Source organism: Mobula birostris, chromosome 13 (genome assembly GCF_030028105.1).
Source record: "Mobula birostris isolate sMobBir1 chromosome 13, sMobBir1.hap1, whole genome shotgun sequence".
In the NCBI taxonomy this organism is placed as follows: Eukaryota; Metazoa; Chordata; class Chondrichthyes; order Myliobatiformes; family Myliobatidae; genus Mobula; species Mobula birostris.
The window spans coordinates 106,537,891-106,543,613 of NC_092382.1; positions in this window are offsets into that span (position 1 = coordinate 106,537,891).

Genomic DNA, 5,723 nt, shown 5'->3' on the forward strand with positions numbered 1-5,723 from the left:
TCTACCTGTGACGCCACTTTTAGGGAATTTTGTATCTGTATTCCCAGATCCCTCTGTTCCACTGCACTCCTCAGTGGCTGACCATTAACCCTGTATGTTCTACCTTGGTTTGTCCTTCCAACGTGCAATACCTCACACTTGTCTGCATTAAGCTCCATCTGCCATTTTTCAGCCCATTTTTCCAGCTGGTCCAAGTCCCTCTGCAGGCTCTGAAAACCTTCCTCACTGTCTACTACACCTCCAATCTTTGATATAATACTCTATGTTAATATAATACTCTATATTAAAAAAAAAGTGAGGTAGTGTCCAAAGATTCGGTATCCATTCAGAAATCGGATGGCAGAGGGGAAAGAAGCTGTTCCTGAATCGCTGAGTGTGTGCCTTCAGGTTTCTGTACCTCCTACCTGGTGTAAACAGTGAGAAAAGGCCATGCCCTGGTTGCTGGAGGGTCCTTAATAATGGACGCAGCCTTTCTGAGACACCGCTCCCTGAAGATGTCCTGGGTACTTTGCAGGCTAGTACCCAAGATGGAGCTGACCAGATTTACAACCTTCTGCAGCTTCTTTCGGTCCTGTGCAGTAGCCCCTCCATACCAGGCAGTGATGCAGCCGGTCAGAATGCCCTCCACGGTACATCTATAGAGGTTTGTGAGTGTATTTGTGGACGTTGCAAATCTCTTTCAAACTCCTAATAAAAGTACAGCCGCTGTCTTGCCTTCTTTATGACTACAGCGATATGTTGGGGCCCGGTTAGATCCTCAGAGAGCTTGACGCCCGGGGACTTGAAGCTGGTCAGTCTCTCCGATTCTGATCCCCCTGTGAGGATTGGTATGTGTTCCTTCGTCTTGCCCTTCCTGAAGTCAGCAACCAGCTCTTTGGTCTGACTGGCGTTGAGCGCCAGGCTGTCGCTGCGGCACCGCTCCACTGGGTGGCACCCCTGGCCCACGTGCGCCCTCGCCGTCACCGCTTCCGTCGTCGGGTCCCCACCAGGAGATTCCCGGTTTTGTTCCGGGCGCTTCTCCCAGACCCTGCCGGAGGGTTCTCGGCCCGAAGCGTCGGCTGTACTCTTCTCCGGCGCTGCTGCCTGGCCCGCTGAGTTCCTTCGGCATTTTTCTGTGCGCGCGTGTGTGTGTATGCGGCTCGGATTTCCAGCGCCTGCAGATCTTCCCTGGATCCGTGTGACCAAAAGAAGAAGAAGAAGAAGATCCGGTCCACTGTCCTCCTGTTGGATCTGAACCCCCGTTGGCCCTCTTTCTCCCTCTGTCAGGTCAGGTCGAGGAGGTCAGAGGTCGCCCTGTCCGGTGTGGTGCGGGCCCGCGGTCTCCCCCGGCGATGCTCGGGAGAGAGATGCCTCCGTGGTTGTCACAGGATGTCCCGTCCCGTCCGGGCGGGTGATGTTTGCACCCCTGGAGGCCTCCGGCGCGCAGGCTTTCTCCCAGAACTCCCGCGTGATCTCTGTCGGCCTCTGCCTCCCTCCCTGGAGGCTGCCCATTCCGGGCCGGGGGCCTTGCCGGGCTGCAAAGGGTCGGCCGCCTTCCTAGCTTCTACCACCGTGGTGAGGGAGGCGGGGAGGGGGGCGGATGTGGTGGATCATCAAGGAGCCTGCAAGTCCAGGCGCTCGGACACGCCTTCGATGGGCCGGTCGCCGATCTGGGATGGCCCGGGTGAAAGCGTGGGGCGCGGCCGCCTTTGTCGGTGTGAGGAGAGCTCCGTCCAGGCAGCGGGCCGGTGCCTTCAGACCATCAAGGTACAAAAGAAAAACTCCTTCGCCCTGTGCTGGTCTTCACTCTGTCCTTGGCCTTCCGCCTTCGGCAGCTCAGCCTGGGCCAGACTGCCGCGGGGAGCTTCGGGCGATCACGTCCGGAGGGTGACGGCTGGTCGCTTGGAGGAGGCTCCCTGCTCCCGCCGGGGAAGAGTGACGTTGCCGCAGTTGCGCTCGGCCAGCCAGATCTGATGCGTCCCCTTTTGGGGCGGGGGGGTGCCCGAGAACGGCTCCTGGCGGCGCCTCCGAGGACAGCCCGGCCCGCTGCTTCCCCGGGCAGTTCCTCCGCTCGTTACCCCCGTCCCAGCTTTGCCGATCGGTTCTTCCGCCTCATGCGGTTGTCAGGGAGCTGTCGAATAAGTTCGGCTTCTGCTGGGGGTCGGCCCCCTGGACGTGATCGGTTCCCGGGGGTGTCGTGGTCACGTGATAGGTCCCCGGGAGGCCCAGCGGCCGCGTGATCGGTCCCGGGAGACACAGCGGTCACGTGATCGTCCCCCCTCCCGGGAGCCCAGCGGTCACATGATCGGCCCCCCCCCCACGGGCGCCGGCGCTCGGGGGCGCGGCCGCAACCGGATCGCCTTGTGCGAGATGCCCCGGAGCGGGGAAAAGGCTCCGGGTGAGGGTCGGCCCGATTCTCTGCGCAGAGGGCGAGCGGGAGCTGCCCGTTTTGAATTCCTGCTCTCCTGTGGACTCCGGCCGGCGCTGCCGATCACTGGCTCCCCACGGCGGGAGAGTCGCCGAGCAGAGGGCTCTCGCCGTCCGTGCGGAGACAGCGTGGCAGCTGGCCGAGTCGATGGTCGGCCGCAACCGGCTGCGCCCCACCACCGTCAGGAACTTCGAGGCCCGCCACAGAGCCGTCAACAACCACCTGGGGGTTATGAGGCTGCCTCGGAAAGCCAAGACTCACATCCTTCTAAACAGATCCTCCGCACGCACCGTGATCCGAGGTCAGTCACAGACCAAACATCGCGCTACAAACATCGCACGCTCCCGGGATCAGACACAGAGTGAAAGTCCCCCCATACCGTCCCATCACACACTCCCGGATCAGACACAGAGTGAATCTCCCTCCATACCGTCCCATCACACCCTCCCAGGGTTAGACACAGAGTGAATGTCCTTCCACACCGTCCCATCACACCCTCCCAGCGTAAGACACAGAGTGAATCTCCCTCCACATCGTCCCATCACAGACTCCCGGGGTCAGACACAGAGTGAATCTCCCTCCACACCGTCCCATCACACACTCCTGGGGTCAGACAGAGAGTGAATCCCTCCACACGGTCCCATCACACACTCCCGGGGTCAGACACACAGAGTCAATCTCCCTCCACACCATCCCATCACACATTCCCGGGGTCAGACACAGAGTGAATCTCCCTCCGCACCGTCCCATCACACACTCCTGGGGTCAGACACAGAGTGAAGCTCCCTCCGCACCGTCCCATCACACACTCCCGGGGTCAGACACAGAGTTAATCTGTCTCCATTTCGTCCCATCACACACTCCCAGGGATAAACAGAAAGTGAAGCTCCCTCCACACCGTCCCATCACACTCTCCCGGGGTCAGACACAGAGTGAATCTCTCTCCACACCGTCCCATCACACACTCCCGGGGTCAGACACACAGAGTGAATCTCCCTCAATACCGTCCCATCACACACTCCCAGGGTCAGACACAGAGTGAATCTCCCTCCACACCGTCCCATCACACACTCCCGGGATTGGACACAGAGTGAAGCTCCCTCTATAGCGTCCCATCACACAACCCCGGGGTCAGACACAGAGTAAAGCTCCCTCCGCACGATCTCATCACACACTCCCAGGGTCAGACAGAGAGTAAATCCCCCTCCACCCTGTCCCATCACACACTCCTGGGGTCAGACGCAGAGTGAATCTCCCTCCACAACATCACATCAAACATTCCTGTTCTCAGACACCGAGTGAATCTCCCTCCACACCATCATATCACACACTCACATGGTCAGGCACAGAGTTAATCTGTCTCCACTTCGTCCCATCACACACTCCCAGGGACAAACAGAAAGTGAGGTTCCCTCCACACTGTCCCATTGAACACTCATGTGGTCAAACACAGAGTGAATCTCCCTCCGCACCGTCACATCACACACGCCCAGGGTCAGACACAGAGTGAATCCCCCTCCACCCCGTCCCATCACACACTCCCGGGGTCAGACACAGAGTGAATCTCCCTCCACTCTGTCCCATCACACACTCCCGGGGTCAGAAACAGAGTGAATCTGCCTGCACGCCGTCACATCACACACTCACGTGGTCAGACCCAGAGTGAAGCTCCCATCCACACCGTCACACTACGCACTCCCGGGGCCAGACACGGACTGAATCTCCCTCCACGCCGTCCCATCACACACTCCCGGGTTTCAGACACAGAGTGAATCTCCCTCCACACCGCCCCATCACACACTCCCGGGGTCAGACACCGAGTGAATCTCCCTCCGCACCATCATATCACACTCATGTGGTCAGACACAGAGTTAATCTGTCTCAACTTCGTCCCATTACACACTCCCAGGGACAAACAGAAAGTGAAGCTCCCTCCACACTGGCCCATCACACACTCCTGGGATTAGATACAGAGTAAAGCTCCCTCCGCACCGTCCCATCACTCACGCCCGGGGTCAGACACAGAGTGAATCTCCCTCCACCCTGTCCCATCACACACTCCTGGGGACAGACACACAGTGAATCTCCTTCCACGCCGTCCCATCACACACTCCCAGGCTTAGACATAGAGCGAATCTGCCTCCACACCATCTCCTCACACACTCCTGGGGTCAGACACAGAGTGAATCTCCCTCCGCACCATCAGATCACACACTCACGTGGTCAGACACAGAGTTAATCTGTCTCCACATCGTCCTATCACACACTCCCAAGGACAGACAGAAAGTGAAGCTCCCTCCACACTGTCCCATCACACACTCATTTGGTCAGAGACAGAGTAAATCTCCTTCCACACCGTCCCATCACACACTCCCGGGATTGGACACAGAGTGAACCTCCCTCTACACCGTCTCATCACACACTCCCGGGGTCAGACACAGAATAAAGCTCCCTCCGCACCGTCGCATCACACACGCCCGGGGTCAGACACAGAGTGGATCCCCCTCCACCCTGTCCCATCACACACTCCTGGAGTCAGACGCAGAGTGAATCTCCTTCCACACAGTCCCATCACACAATCCCAGGCTTAGACATAGAGTGAATCTCCCTCCACACCATCTCCTCACACACTCCTGGGGTCAGACACAGAGTGAATCTCCCTCCGCACCATCAGATCACACACTCACGTGGTCAGACACAGAGTTAATCTGTCTCCACATCGTCCCATCACACACTCCCTAGGACAGACAGAAAGTGAAGCTCCCTCCACACTGTCCCATCACACACTCATTTGGTCAGACACAGAGTGAATCTCCTTCCACACCGTCCCATCACACACTCCCGGGGTCAGACACAGAATGAATCTCCCTCCCCACCGTCCCAACACACACTCCCGGGGTCAGACACAGAGTGAATCTCCCTCCACACCGTCCCATCACACAATCCCAGGCTTAGACATAGAGTGAATCTCCCTCCACACCATCTCCTCACACACTCCTGGGGTCAGACACAGAGTGAATCTCCCTCCGCACCATCAGATCACACACTCACGTGGTCAGACACAGAGTTAATCTGTCTCCACATCGTCCCATCACACACTCCCTAGGACAGACAGAAAGTGAAGCTCCCTCCACACTGTCCCATCACACACTCATTTGGTCAGACACAGAGTGAATCTCCTTCCACACCGTCCCATCACACACTCCCGGGATTGGACACAGAGTGAAGCTCCCTCTACACCATCTTATCACACACTCCCGGGGTCAGACACAGAGAGAAGCTCCCTCCGCACCGTCCCATCACACACTCCCGGGGT